This window comes from Salvelinus namaycush, chromosome 40 (assembly GCF_016432855.1).
Source record: "Salvelinus namaycush isolate Seneca chromosome 40, SaNama_1.0, whole genome shotgun sequence".
NCBI classification, from domain to species: domain Eukaryota; kingdom Metazoa; phylum Chordata; class Actinopteri; order Salmoniformes; family Salmonidae; genus Salvelinus; species Salvelinus namaycush.
This window is the reverse complement of record NC_052346.1, coordinates 13,610,355-13,625,799: the sequence shown is the minus strand read 5'-3', so window position 1 is coordinate 13,625,799 and position 15,445 is coordinate 13,610,355. Positions and strand designations below refer to the sequence as shown.

Below are 15,445 nucleotides of genomic sequence, written 5' to 3'. Positions count from 1 at the left end.
GATAGAAGAGGTAAAAAAATATATATTGGAAGGCACTGACAAATGCCCATGAAATTACGAATTTTTTATTTTTGTTCGTACTCCATTGCTAAAAAAAACAGGTTAGCAGAGGATGGTTTCGATCCATCGACCTCTGGGTTATGGGCCCAGCACGCTTCCGCTGCGCCACTCTGCTTCCAACCACACAAAATTGGACCCACGATCCCTGACTTAGGAGTACAGTATCTTATCCATTAGGCCACTGGGTCACTGTGTTCTCAGTATGACCTATACGAACTGATAGAAGAGGTAAAAAAATATATAATGGCAGGCACTGACAAATGCCCATGAAATTACGAATTTTTTATTTTTGTTCGTACTCCATTGCTAAAAAAAACAGGAGAGCAGAGGATGGTTTCCATCCATCGACCTCTGGGTTATGGGCCCAGCACGCTTCCGCTGCGCAACTCTGCTTCCAACCACACAAAATTGGACCCACGATCCCTGACTTAGGAGTACAGTATCTTATTCATTAGGCCACTGGGGCACTGTGTTCTCAGTATGACCTATACGAACTGATAGAAGAGGTAAAAAAATATATATTGGAAGGCACTGACAAATGCCCATGAAATTACGAATTTTTTATTTTTGTTCGTACTCCATTGCTAAAAAAACAGGTTAGCAGAGAATGGTTTTGATCCATCGACCTCTGGGTTATGGGCCCTGCACGCTTCCACTGCGCCACTCTGCTTCCAACCACCCAAGATTGGACCCACGATCCCTGACTTAGGAGTACAGTATCTTATCCATTAGGCCACTGGGGCACTGTGTTCTCATTATGACCTATACGAACTGATAGAAGAGGTAAAAAAATATATAATGGCAGGCACTGACAAATGCCCATGAAATTACGAATTTTTTATTTTTGTTCGTACTCCATTGCTAAAAAAAACAGGTTAGCAGAGGATGGTTTCGATACATCGACCTCTGGGTTATGGGCCCAGCACGCTTCCGCTGCGCCACTCTGCTTCCAACCACACAAAATTGGACCCACGATCCCTGACTTAGGAGTACAGTATCTTATCCATTAGGCCACTGGGTCACTGTGTTCTCAGTATGACCTATACCAACTGATAGAAGAGGTAAAAAAATATATAATGGCAGGCACTGACAAATGCCCATGAAATTACGAATTTTTTATTTTTGTTCGTACTCCATTGCTAAAAAAAACAGGTTAGCAGAGGATGGTTTCGATCCATCGACCTCTGGGTCCATGTTTTACAGTAGCCAGACGGCAGGAGGGATATGCCATGTGAACTACTTAATGCCAGCAAACTTCTGAGTAAAGTTCAACTAAACTATACGAATGCCCCGACCTCAGTTCATACAAACATAAGCCATCTAAATCACTGGATGTTACACCAGTGACATCAGTAAGGGATCACAGCTTTCACCTGGATTCACCTGGTATGTCTGTGTCATGGAAAGAACCGGTGTCCTTAAAGTTTTGTATACTCAGTGTACAGTATATGTTTTATGGCTCTGGTATGGTATATGTGAGCTATCACCTGTATTAATTTCAGTAACTCAATGCCAGTGAAAGGTTCAAGGCATAGTCCATTCTCAAATCAAATTCATTTGGCTTCAAAATTGCTTGATTTAAAGGCATAGTATGTGATTTGTTAATCTGACGGTTGGTATTGGGGAAATATTATGTCACCCGTAGGTATAGAATAATAATTTGTGTATGTGTGTGTACGTTCGAGTTTATGGCTTCTTCTTTGCATCTTCACATTTGAATTATAGAGTAGGCATTAATGCAGATATCATGAACTGTAGCATATGTTATGTTACACTACAAACCCCCCCCCCCCCCCCCCTCCAGCACACACACACACACACACACACACAGACACAGGATATGTAGCCAGGAATCACTGATGAAATATTTAAACCGGGGTAATCATTTGTTCTCTCCCTCTATCCTCCCCCTTTCTCTCCCAGTTCTCTGTCTCATTCTCTTTCTGTCTTTCTCTTTCTAAGTGAAGGTATGTTGTCGTGGCACTCTAGGGGAAACAGGACGTGACATGCTGAGGTGATTCCACGGAAGACACTGGATGAAGAAAACAACAATTATATCACAGGAAAACACACATGCACACACTTCTGCTGACACACCGCAACACCACATCCACACACAGACACAAACAAACACACACACACACACACACACACACACACACAAAAACACACACACACACACACACACTTGATTCTCATGAATAACCATTAATCAATTTGCTAAGATTTCCCCCATTTTGCCATGTGGACCTGTTGTCACTCTTACCCTGACGGATAGCTCCAGACACTTTCTTGGTCTTATCTGAGGTATTTTATAATGAATGTCAGAATGGCCATATTCTGAATACACTCTAGCAATAAATCAATGACGATTTTCTACGCTTTTCCATTGAAGGCCATATTAAGGTTAAATTAATGACTGGAGCTTTTAATTGATAAAAACAAATGACTATTGAAAGTGCAATTCAGTATCGTGCTTTTACTGGTCAATTTATTCCCTATACTGTACTTTGACTTGTCTAGTCATTCCTTGTATTCATATTTGTTTTGTGTATTGTACCTTCTTGACTAATCAATCACATCATTCCATGCATTAGAAAAAGTTGTGTGTTTGGTTAATTGATCAATCAAGTTATTCTGTATGTTTGTCTCTTTTTTTATATAGAATATTACATCAAATCAAAACAAATCAAAACAAATCAAACAAAAAACTATCTCTGTCAGATCCATTAGCCTTTATCTCTGTGGCCAGATGACGTGGCGAGGTCCACATCCTGCTGAACATCCAATCCCATCTTATCGGTCCCTGCGGTCTGGTGTGCTGAGAGTCATCCTTGTGGTGGTCTCGGGAGGACATTACTGTGAGTAAAAGATGTCAAAAATACATATTCTTGTTTGAAACCGTTTAAAATCGCTTAAGGAACCGCCCCTTTTTTTCAATTTTCACCTAAAATGACATACCCTAATTAAACTGCATATTCTTGATGCCATTTGAAAGGAAACACTTTGAATTTTGTGGAAATGTGAAATTAATGTAGGAGAATATAACACATTAGATCTGGTAAAAGATAATACAAAGAAAAATAAAACGTTTTCAGAATTTTTTTGTACCATCATCTTTGAAATGCAAGAGAAAGGCCATAAAGTATTGTTCTTGCCCAAGCTCAATTTAGATTGGTCACTAGATGGCAGCAGTGCATGTGCAACGTTTTAGACTGATCCAATGAACCATTGCATTTCCGATAAAACATTTTTATCAAGACTGCCCAAATGTGACGAATTGGATTATTAATTACTTTTCAAGTTCATAACTGTGCACTCTCCTCAAACAATAGCATGGTATGCTTTCACTGTAATAGCTACTGTAAATTGGACAGTGCAGTTAGAGTAACAAGAATTTAAGCTTTCTGCCAATATCAGATATGTCTATGTCCTGGGAAATGTTCTTGTTACTTATAACCTCATGCTAATCGCATTAGCACACATTAGCTCAACCGTCCCGTGGGTGGGACACCGATCTGTAGAGATCCTTCAGAGGATTTATAAAAAAACAAGTACATTTTGCTCACTGGGATTCTTCTAAATCTCGTGTCCTTGAACGTGTGCAAAGCCTGGGCGTCCAAGGCTACCTCTGTAGAGCCCGAGTCGGTGGTGATCACGGGTCAGTGCGGATTCACGGGTCAGAGCGGATGTATATTTTAGTTTATTTGATTTGATTCACATTGAGGTTGCCACAGGATGCTGGGTGGTACTTCCTGAATGAGAAGATTCAGAGGGGGTTGGTTAGGTTAGCAATGCAGCTGAACACATTGTCTAAATGGTGATGTACTGTATACCAAGTGCTGTACAGGACTTACAACACATTCAGATAGTACTGAAGCTTTGTGACGTGAAGATGTGGCTGTTACTGCAATGGTGTGGAGGCTGGATTGTGGGGTCTGGTGGACTGACAGAGTTGGCAGGAGTAGATGGAGGAGCCTGGAGGTCAAAACATGATGAATACAAAATCTAAATAATAAAATACCAAATGTTAAAGTCTAAGATATACGTCAGGAACCTTTTGACAGCTTGTTATGATATAAAAAGATTTACAACAGGTAAAACTGGACAGCTGAATCAGACTGAAGATAAGTGTGGTTCACATCAATGCAATGTGTAAAGCACTTGTGTTCCTTGTTGGCAGTGGAAGCTGTCGCACAGATCACCCTAATCATAACACCCACAGAAAATTCTGCTCTCTATAACAAGTTCCTCTAGATTTGCATTAAGTGTAACTGAGGTACAGTATCAGATTGAAGCATTGACGTCAGTGGAGAAGAATCTGCACCTACCTGCTCTGTGGCCCCACCTGGCTCCTCCAGGAAGTGGAGGTGGAGCAACATGGAGAATAATGAAGATGAATTTTTGCCACCCAGGGAGCAGTTGTTGCGGGTTAACTGCCTTGCTCTGTAAATTTCTTAGGTTTAGATTTATTTTAAATTGCTTAATTTTACCTAGACCATTCAGTAAAGAACAAATTCTTATTTACAATGACAGCCTACACCAGACAAACCAGGACAGCGCTGGGCCTATTGTACAAAGAAAAAAACAACCGTTCTTTTGTATTATTTTTGTACATTCATCTTTGAAAATGCAAGAGAAATGCCATAATGTATTATTTCAGCTCAGGTGCAACAGTGTATGTGCAAAGTTTTAGACTGATACAATGAACCATTGGATTTCTGTTAAAAATTTTGTATCAAGACTGCCCAAATGTGCCTAGTTTGTTTATTAATAACTTTTCATGTTGAAAATTGTGCGCTCAAACAATAGCATGGTATTCTTTCGTTGTAATAGCTACTGTAAATTGGATAGTGCAGTTAGATTAACAAGAATTTAAGCTTTCTGCCAATATCTGACATGTCTATGTCCTGGGAAATGTTCTTGTTACTTACAACCTCATGCTAATCGCATTAGCCTACGTTAGCGCAACCGTCCAGAATCGACCTATTAAGAATCGATAAAAATGTTGAATTAAAAATAAAATCTATTATGAAACAAAAAAATTATAAAAATGGTTCTGCTCCCATTTCCATCTCAACCACTTTGAGTCAGTGTGTGTGATCTCCGACAGCAGAAGGTCAATCAATGAACGATAAATCACTGAACGATACATCACTGAGAAATGTATCTAATTTTAGTAAAAATTTAGCACCATAGGGTCTGTGACCTTTCCAGGTTCCCCCAGCTAGAGATGGCAGGATCCGGTGGTACTCATCAAATGTATGTAAGAAATTACTTTTAATTGCAATTATGTTAATAAACATCATAATTGGATTTCTGATTACCTCTGATATTAACATCGCCACTAAAGCAGTTGCATGAAATTGGTTATGGGTATAATTAAAAAGGTTTGCTTGATCTCCATTGATGAAGTAAATGAGAGACTGTTGGAATTTTAGAGACTTTGGAATCCTTTTAGAAAATGTACTATATGACATTTTTTCTTCAGGAATTTTAATGTCAGTCACTTTAATAACGTTGCCGTCCTCAATAAAGTGATTCATTCTGAACACAGGTTTACAATAGTTGTCATTCCTGTCAATTAAACAAATAATCTGTCCTGCTATAATGTATGTAGGATTTGGTTCATTTCCGTGAATTGTTCCATTTTTCATAACTTTCATAATTAACGCTTCATAAAGATTTTTCCTATCGAGGTAAATTACATTATTACAAATTTCTTCAAGAATGAATGTATCAACGCTCGACAGTTTCGTCCGCTTATGTTTTGGGTCCCTGAGATACTTGGAATTAAGATATTTGGTCAGGTCTTCAGATGACATCAAAACGTGTTCAATGAGTTTTGCTTTTGCTATCCTGTTAGAAGTCTCATAAATCTTAAATATAGCCAAGCTGCACTTATTAACTTTTATAACAAAATTATGAAAATTAAAAACTTGAATGTTATTAGTAGTTTTTTTTTTATATAACTCTCTACAATCTTGTACTTTGCTAGAATCAAACTCTTGAGAAAAAGTTAAAGTTTTAGTCTCACACACAACTGATGGTGGTATAAATATTTTGATTAACTTATAGCATTCATTTGTTGAGAAGTTTTTGGCAGTAGAATATTCATTCAAATTTGAAGATCTATCAGGATAATGTTTATTTATTTTACCTGTTAATTGGCATACTTCTATGCCAATTTTCTCTTTTCCATATCCATTATTCTGGGGGAATAAAGAACAGATTTAGATTAACCTTGTTTTCACATTAAACTAACATGAAGAGAAAGTCACATGTTTTTTTCATCTTCCCATACGGTCATATAATGAAAAACACAAGCAGTATCTTTAACACTATTTCTAATGGGCCAGACAACAGTAAAGGATGATCATAATATTTTGATTAACAGACTACTGTAATTAACATATACTGTACATGTAGGTTAACGTAATTTACTTTACCTGTTTAGAAAACATTAGTAAAAAATGCTAAAAGTACTAATCTTACCTCCATTTTACTCCACCTAGCTGAAAAGGACTGGTGTTGGGTATTTATTAGGTGATCAAACTGGGCGTGGCTGCATGGTGAGCTTTAGTTTTCTGGGACGTTCTATTTGTAGAGAGCACTTGCTGGAAGATCTGTATCCACTCACACACACATGAAGAAGTTTTACTCACACTAACAATATGGAGGACAATCAACATTGATATGAACATTGGATATTGATTTTAAAAGAGGAGAAAAATAACAAGAAATGAATTGGTACTGAAATTGATTAAATTAATAATGAAATGTTAGATGTGAATGTTAATATGTGACTGAAGTAATATAGTGAAATGGTTCAAGTTAGTCTGTTTTGAGGATAATTAGGACAAGGTTTATTAGGTTTGAAAGACAAGGCCTTTGGGCCTTTAGGGGAAAATCAATAGCCTGCACCTGTTACTATTTGAACTAACTTGAGTGGGTTGGGGACCATTTCCATCTCTACTTTCTCAAGCCTGAGGTGAGAATGCATTTGTGGTTTAGAAAGCCTAGGGCGGGGATGGGCAACTTTTGTAGGCCCACGGACCAATTAAAAAAATATACATATTAGGAACTCAGTCGTGGTCTTAATGTTGAGAGTTAGAATAATATAATACAATTTCGAAAATTGGTTGTGCATCAGCAGTCACTCAATAAGCCCATGTCAGCAAAACATTTTTTAGATTGGTAAATTAATCTAGCGGCCAGCAATCTAAATTTGTAGTAAGCATGGTCAAATTACTGACTGGGGTGGGGCACATTGATTATCAGTTATCATATTAAAAAACTGCAAAACATTTGCTTGCCTCCAACCTATGACAAAATGTGTAGAATTACAGAAAATGATGTGTAAAACTGCTAATTTATTTCTCTGCCCCATGGTAAAATAAGTAGAATTGCATGAAATCAGTTATAAAATAGCAAAATTATCTCTCCGCTGCATGGCAAAATGTGTATAATAGCAAGAAATGAACATTCCAACTTTTGTTTTCTCTTCGCTGTCACGATGTGGGGGGCGGGGGGGGGGGGGGGTATCGGTTTGGGCATGCAGACACACAAGCCACTGCAACCCCTCATGATGAGTTCCGGGGAGCTAGACAAATGTATCATATCAATGATTTGTTTGCTTATCGTAATTGCTTTTGTGATTTTTGATTTATTACATTAATTGATTTAGCTGGTGAGTTTTTTATGCTTGTTTCTGGAATTTTGAATGAACTCGCTATATTGTCATCAAAGAGTCATACAAGTGCATGTAGTTTTACTCTGGGAAATCAAATTGATTTGATTTATTGAGGATTTTTTGCCTCCCCTTCTCTCCAGCTGTCTCCCCCTTCTCTCCCCTCTCTCCTCCCACTCTCTCTCCCCCTTCTCTCCCCCTCTCTCCTCCCCCTTCTCTCCCCCTCTCTCCTCCCCCTTCTCTCCCACTCTCTCCCCTTCTCAACGTCTTGTCTTTGGCATTAGCTTAGCTGAGTTTGGCACTGGCTATGATGCCACTTTAATTCAACTGCATGAATGACTAATAGTTCCTAAGAAGTTTCTGGGAAAACAAGATAAACCTGATTGTAGATTTCTCACCTAGATGAGTGGAGGCTTGTCTGAATGAATAGAAGGTCAGCCAAGCTCTGGTATTTGTGCTATCTGTGTAATACTACAGAGTTTTTCTCTGTAACAGGCCTATAGTGAAAACAATAATGATGGAGGTGGTGGGGGGGTAGCGGGGGTCGACAGCATCTGCAGAGGGCATTGATCATCCCTGGAGCTGAAAAAACAAAACACCATTATCAGCAGTATTCAAACTTGCACTGGTTGATCTCTAAGGAGTTCTAGCCCGTCTCCTTAACCACTCAGCCACAACAACTGCTGTCTGAGATATGGGGGGTTGTTCTCCTTGAGGTGACAGACACAGTATCCCCTTGTCACTGGCAAGGAGTTAAAGGCCTGCCAGCCATAATGCAGAAGGTATTTCAATGTAATACATTCATTTATAGTTTTATTAAATGATTAATTTTGTACACCTCCAATTAACCCCCTGGAGTCGATTGACGCACTGGTGCGATGGTGTTTCCTCTACAACCCTTACAAGTGTCACGGGACTCGTCTGAAGCTGGTCATGCTGATGTGCCAACTTCTGTCTGTAGCATCCAAACCTTTCAAGCTGCAAACTAATATGGAAAGGGGAGACTATCACGAACACGATAAGTGTCTGAATATAACCCATACAAACTTAGTAACTTTTTGAGGCAACAAAAAAAGGGTTTAAATATGTGTAAAATATATATAGGTGCTTCTACACCTGCATTGCTTGCTGTTTGTAGTTTTAGGCTGGGTTTATGTACAGCACTTTGAGATATCAGCTGATGTAAGAAGGGCTATATAAATACATTTGATTTGAAATTTGATATATATATATATATATATATATATATATATATATATATATATATATATATATATATATATATACACACTACCGGTCAAAAGATTTAGAACACCTACTCATTCAAAGGTTTTTCTTCATTTTTACTATTTTCTACACTCTAGAATAATAGTGAAGACATCAACACTATGAAATAACACATGGAATTATGTACAAACCACAAAAGTGTTAAACAAATCAAAATATATATTATATTTGAGATTCTTCAAATAGCCACCCTTTGCCCTTTGCCTGGAATGCTTTTCCAACAGTCTTGAAGGAGTTCCCACATATGCAGAGCACTTGTTGGCTGCTTTTCCTTCACTCTACGGTACGACTCATCCCAAACCATCTCAATTTGGTTAAGGTCAGGGGATTGTGGATGCCGCGTCATCTGATGCAGCACTCCATCACTCTCCTTCTTGGTAAAATAGCTCTTACACAGCCTGGAGGTGTGTTGGGTCCTGTCCCTTTGAAAAACCAATGATAGTCCCACTAAGCCCAATCTAGATGGGATGGCGTATCGCTGCAGAATGCTGTGGTAGCCATGCTGGTTAAGTGTGCCTTGAATTCTAAATAAATCACAGACAGTTTCAACAGCAAGGCACCTCCATACCACCACACCTCCTCCTCCATGATTCAGGCTGGGAACTACATATGTGGAGATAATCCGTTCACCTACTCTGCGTCTCACAAAGACACGGCGGTTGGAACCAGAAATCTCCTATTTGGACTCATCATACCAAAGGACAGATTTTCACCAGTCTAATGTTTCTTGGCCCAAGCAAGTCTCTTCTACTATTTGGTGTCCTTTAGTAGTAGTTTCTTTGCAGCAATTCGACCATGAAGGCCTGATTCACACAGTCTACTCTGAACAGTTGATGTTGAGATGTGTCTGTTACTTGAACTATGTGAAGCATTTACAGTCAGGCCCATAAATATCAAATAATGAATAGAAATAATAAATATGAGTTGAAAGTGCATACTTTCAGCTTTATTTTGAGGGTATTTACATTCAAATTGCAGGGAACGGTGTAGTAATTACAACACTTTTTATATGTGGTCCCCCCTTTTTAAGGGTTCAGCTGCTCAGCTGTTCCATGGCCAGGTGTGTGTTATCCCCTCATTAGTTAATTTACAAGTAAGCAGATAAAAGGTCTACAATTGATTTCAAGTGTGGCATTTGCATTTGCTGTTAACCCTCAATATGAAGTCCAAAGAGCCGTTACTGCCAGTGAAGCAAGCCATCATTAGGCTGAGAAATCAAAACAAACCCATCGGAGAGATAGCAAATACATTAGGTGTGACCAAATCAACTATTTCATACATTCTTAAAACACACACTGGTAAGCTCAGGAACACCAAAAGGCCCGGAAGACCACGGAAAACAACTGTGGTGGATGACAGAATGATTTTTTCCCTGGTGAAGAAAAACACCTTCACAACAGTTGGCCAGATCAAGAACACCCTAGATGTATCTGTGTCAAAGTCAACATTCAAGAGAAGACTTCACCAGAGTGTTTACCACAAGATGTAAACCATTGGTAAGCCTCAAAAACAGGAAGACCAGATTAAATCTAAAAAAGCCTGTATAGTTCTGGAACAACATATTATGGACAGATGAGACAAAGATCAACTTGTACCAGAATGATGCGAAGAGAAGAGTATGGAGAAGGGAAGGAACTGCTCATAATCCGAAGCATACCACCTCATCTGTGAAGCATGGTGGAGGTAGAGTTATTGCGTGGGCTTGTATGGCTACCATTGGAACTGATTCCCTTGTATTTATTGATGATGTGACTGCTGAGAAAAGCAGCAGGATGAATTCTGAAGGGTTTAGGGCTAGATTATCTGCTCAGATTCAGCCAAATGCTTCAAAACTCATTGGACGGTGCTTCACAGTGCAGATGGACAACGACCCGAAGCATATTGCGAAAGCAACCCAATACTTTCTTAAGACAAAGAAGGGGAATGTTCTGCAATGGCCAAGGCAATCACCTGACCTGAATCCAATTGAGCAAGCATTTTACTTGCTGAAGGCAAAACTGAAAACAAAACGCCCTAAGAACAAGCAGGAACTGAAGACAGCTGCAATAAAGGCCTGACAGAGCATCACCAGGGAAGAAACCCAGCATCTGGTGATGTCTATGGGTTCCAGACTTCAGGCAGTCATTGACTGCAAAGGATTTGCAGCCAAGTATTAAAACTGAAATGGATTCCAGGTGATTACCTCATGAAGCTGGTTGAGAGACTGCCAAGAGTGTGCAAAGCTGTCATCAAGGCAAACGGTGGCTAATTTGAACAATCTCAAATATTAAATATATTTTTATTTGTTTAACTTCTAGTTGGTCCCAATCCCGGATCCGGGAGCACCCTCATCAGTAAAAAAACTGACTAGCATAGCCTAGCATAGCGCCACAAGTAAATACTTGCATCTAAATATCATGAAATCACAAGTCCAAGACACCAGATGTAAGATACACATCTTGTGAATCCAGCCATCATTTCCGATTTTTAATATGTTTTACAGCGAAAACACAATATGTATTTCTATTAGCTAACCACGATAGCAAAAGACCCAACTTTTTTTTTCACAATTTTTTTACTGCATAGGTAGCTATCACAAATTCGACCAAATATAGATATAAATAGTCACTAACCAAGAAACAACTTCATCAGATGACAGTCTTATAACAGATTTATTGTATAGCATATGTTTTGTTCGAAAAATGTGCATATTTCAGGTATAAAATCATAGTTTTACATTGCAGCCACCATCACAAGTCTCACCAAAGCAGCTAGAAGAACTACAGAAACCAACGTGAAATACCTAAATACTCATCATAAAACATTTATGAAAAATACACGGTGTACAGCAAATGAAAGACAAACATCTTGTGAATCCAGCCAATATTTCAGATGTTTTAAGTGTTTTACAGCGAAAACACAATATAGCATTATATTAGCTTACTACAATAGCCAACCACACAACAGCATTGATTCAAGGCACGTTAGCGATAGCGAATAAACCAGCAAAAGATATAGGGTAAAAAAAAAAAAAAAACTAACCTGTCTCACGACGGTCTAAACCCAGCTCACGTTCCCTATTAGTGGGTGAACATTCCAACGCTTGGTGAATTCTGCTTCACAATGATAGGAAGAGCCGACATCGAAGTTGATGGCATTCCGATATTTTTTCACTAACCTTCTCAAACTCCATCAGATGACAGTCCTATAACATCATCTTACACGATACATATATGGTTTGTTCGAAAATGTGCATATTTAGCGGTACAATTCGTTGTTGAACAATGTGAATACTAGCCAAACTGCACAAAAAATATCCGGATATATTTCTGACACTCACATAATCTGACCGAATAACTAATCATAAACTTGACTAAAAAATACAGGTTGGACAGCAAATGAAAGATACACTAGTACTTAATGCAACCGCTGTGTTAGATTTTTAAAAATAACCTTAGTACGACATACAGCTTACGTTATAGCGAGACAGCGCCGAAAATAATGGCGCAATATTAGTCTAAACATTTTCGACAGAAATACGAATTAACATCATAAATGGTTCCTACTTTCGATGATCTTCCATCAGAATGTTGTACAAGGGGTCCTTTGTCCAGAATAATCGTTGTTTGGTTGTAGAATGCCCTCTTTATCTGTAGAGCGCTAGCCAACGCTAGCCATGCATCACAGAAGTGTCCAACTCAGCAGAACGCATAACAAAGAAAATACCGAAAATCGGAATAAACTGATATAAACTGATATAAGTCGGTTTAATATAACTAGTTGATGATGTTTTTAACACTTATATCAAATAAAATCAGAGCCGGATATATCTAACGCCTATAACGAAAACTTTTCAGAACGCAATCCAGGGTCCCCTTCGCGCCATGACGAATGAAGGAAAGAGTGAACGCGTCATTCCAACAGGTCTTGTTCGGCCTCAGATAGAGCTGTACACCCCATTCCAACTCTCACTGCCTACTGAAATCTAGTGGAAGGCGTATGCAGCGCATGTAGACCCATAGATTGCATGCAAATTAATAAGCAGACCCTGGAACAGAGCCCTCGATTTCAGATTTCTCAATTCCTGACAGGAAGTTTGCTGCAAAATGAGTTCTGTTTTACTCACAGATATAATTCAAACGGTTTTAGAAACTAGAGAGTGTTTTCTATCCAATAGTAATAATAATATGCATATTGTACGAGCAAGAATTGAGTACGAGGCAGTTTAATTTGGGAACGATTTTTTACAAAGTGGAAACAGCGCCCCCGTATTAATGCTTTTTTGGTTACTACATGATTCCAAATTTGTTATTTCATAGTTTTTATGTCTTCACTATTATTCTACAATGTAGTAACTACTAAAATAAAGAAAAACCCTGTAATGAGTAGGTGTGTCCAAACTTTTGACCGGTACTGTACATACAGTGCATTCAGAAAGTATTCAGACACATTCACATTTTCAAAATTGAGCTCTGGTGCATTCTGTTTCCATTGATCATCCTTGAGTCCACCTGTGGTATATTCAATTGATTGGGCATGATTTGGAAAGGCACACACATGTCTATATACGGTCCCACAGATGACAGTGCATGTCAGAGAAAAAAACAAGCCATGAGGCCGAAGGAATTGTCCGTAGAGCTCCGAGACAGGATTATGTCAAGGCACAGATCTGGGGAAGGGTACCAAAAAAGTTCTGCAGCATTGAAGGTCCCCAAGAACACAGTGGCCTCCATCATTCTTAAATGGAAGAAGTTTGGAACCACCAAGACCATTCCTAGAGATGGCCGCCCGGCCAAACTGAGCAATCGGGGGTGAAGGGCCTTGGTCAGCGAGGTGACAAGGAACCCGATGGTGACTTTGACATAGCTCCAGAGTTCCTCTGTGGAGATGGGAGAACTTTCCAAAAGCACAACCATCTTTGCAGCACTCCACCAATCAGGCCTTTATGGTAGAGTGGCCAGACGGAAGCCAATCCTCAGTAAAAAGGAACATGACAGCCCGCTCGGAGTTTGCCAAAAGGCACCTAAAGGACTCTCAGACCATGAGAAACAAGATTGAACTCTTTGGCCTGAATGCCAAGTGTCACTTGTAGAGAAAGTGTTGGTTCCATTTTTTCTGTGCTCCATTTTTATACTTAACAAATAAGGAACACTCAAAATGTGCACTTATAAATCATAACAATTTTAATCAAAATAAAGCTGTAGACAGAAGTCAAAGATCAAACATCACACATACAACCGATGTTTCTCCTGAGTTCTGCCCCATAGGAAAAGGCCCAAGATATTTTATTAAGCACGAAGTCCAGCCCTAGTGATGTCACTGCATAAGTCATTACCTTCTACTCATCAGACAAGCCCATGCATACACAGCTATAAAACTTGCAAGAGAGATACAATAGTTCCAGTGTTTTCTAAGGCTGAGCAGTAAATGTCCACTCCCCCAAGATGATTTATAGAGGTATGTCTGACTAGTCTCTTATCTCTTTTACTCCCCTGCAAGGTTCTGTGTTTATCTTTGAAGTGCTGTCTCACAGACCCCATGCAATAATTCACACATTTCTCAGACCGTTTCTTTATACGAGGCAGAGACTTAGAAAAGACTGTGGAACAATTTAAAAGCTTATAATGAATATATATATTGTTAATCTGTAGTCTAGGACACTATAAATGTAGAGGGTGAGGGGTATTATAACCCTTCCCCTTCTATTAATACAACATATTATAATCAATTATTATAATACATCAAACATTTTGTGCAGCCCCTATCATGACCCCAATTTGACCCCATCAAAGCCTGGCACCATCCTTACGATGGCACCATGCTGTGGGGATGTTTTTCAGCGGCAGGGACTGGGACACTAGGAAGGGTCAAGGGAAAGATGAACAGGGCAAAGTACAGAGAGATCCTTGATGAAAACCTGCTCCAGAGCGCTCAGGACCTCAGACTGGGGCAAAGGTTCACCTTCCAACAGAACAACGACCCTAAGCACACAGCCGAGACAACGCAGGAGTTGCTTCAGGCGAAGCCTCTGAATGTCCTTGAGTGGCCCAGTCAGAGCCCGGACTTGAACCTGATCAAACATCTCTGGAAAGACCTGAAAATAGCTGTGCAGCGACGCACCCATCCTGACAGAGCTTGAGAGGAACTGCAGAGAAGAATGGGAGAAACTCCCCAATAACAGGTGTGCCAAGCTTGTAGCGTCATACCAAAGAAGACTCGAGGCTGTAATCAATGTCAAAGGTGCTTCAACAAAGTACTGAGTAAAGAGTTTGAATACCTATGTAAATGCAATATTTCAGTTTTTTTTTTTTATACAAATTTGCAAAACATTCTAAAAACCTGTTTTTCCATTGTCATTATGGGGTATTGTGTGTAGATTGATGAGGAAAAAAACAATTTAATACATTTTAGAATAAGGCTGTAACGTAA

General features: G+C 39.2%; 1 non-coding gene across 1 annotated transcript; it reads right to left on the bottom strand.

Annotated features, from left to right (window-relative positions):
• Positions 1-103: 103 nt before the first annotated feature.
• On the bottom strand, positions 104-175 carry trnam-cau. The gene has a single exon. It is a non-coding gene; the product is annotated as a tRNA-Met (tRNA).
• Positions 176-15,445: the final 15,270 nt, after the last annotated feature.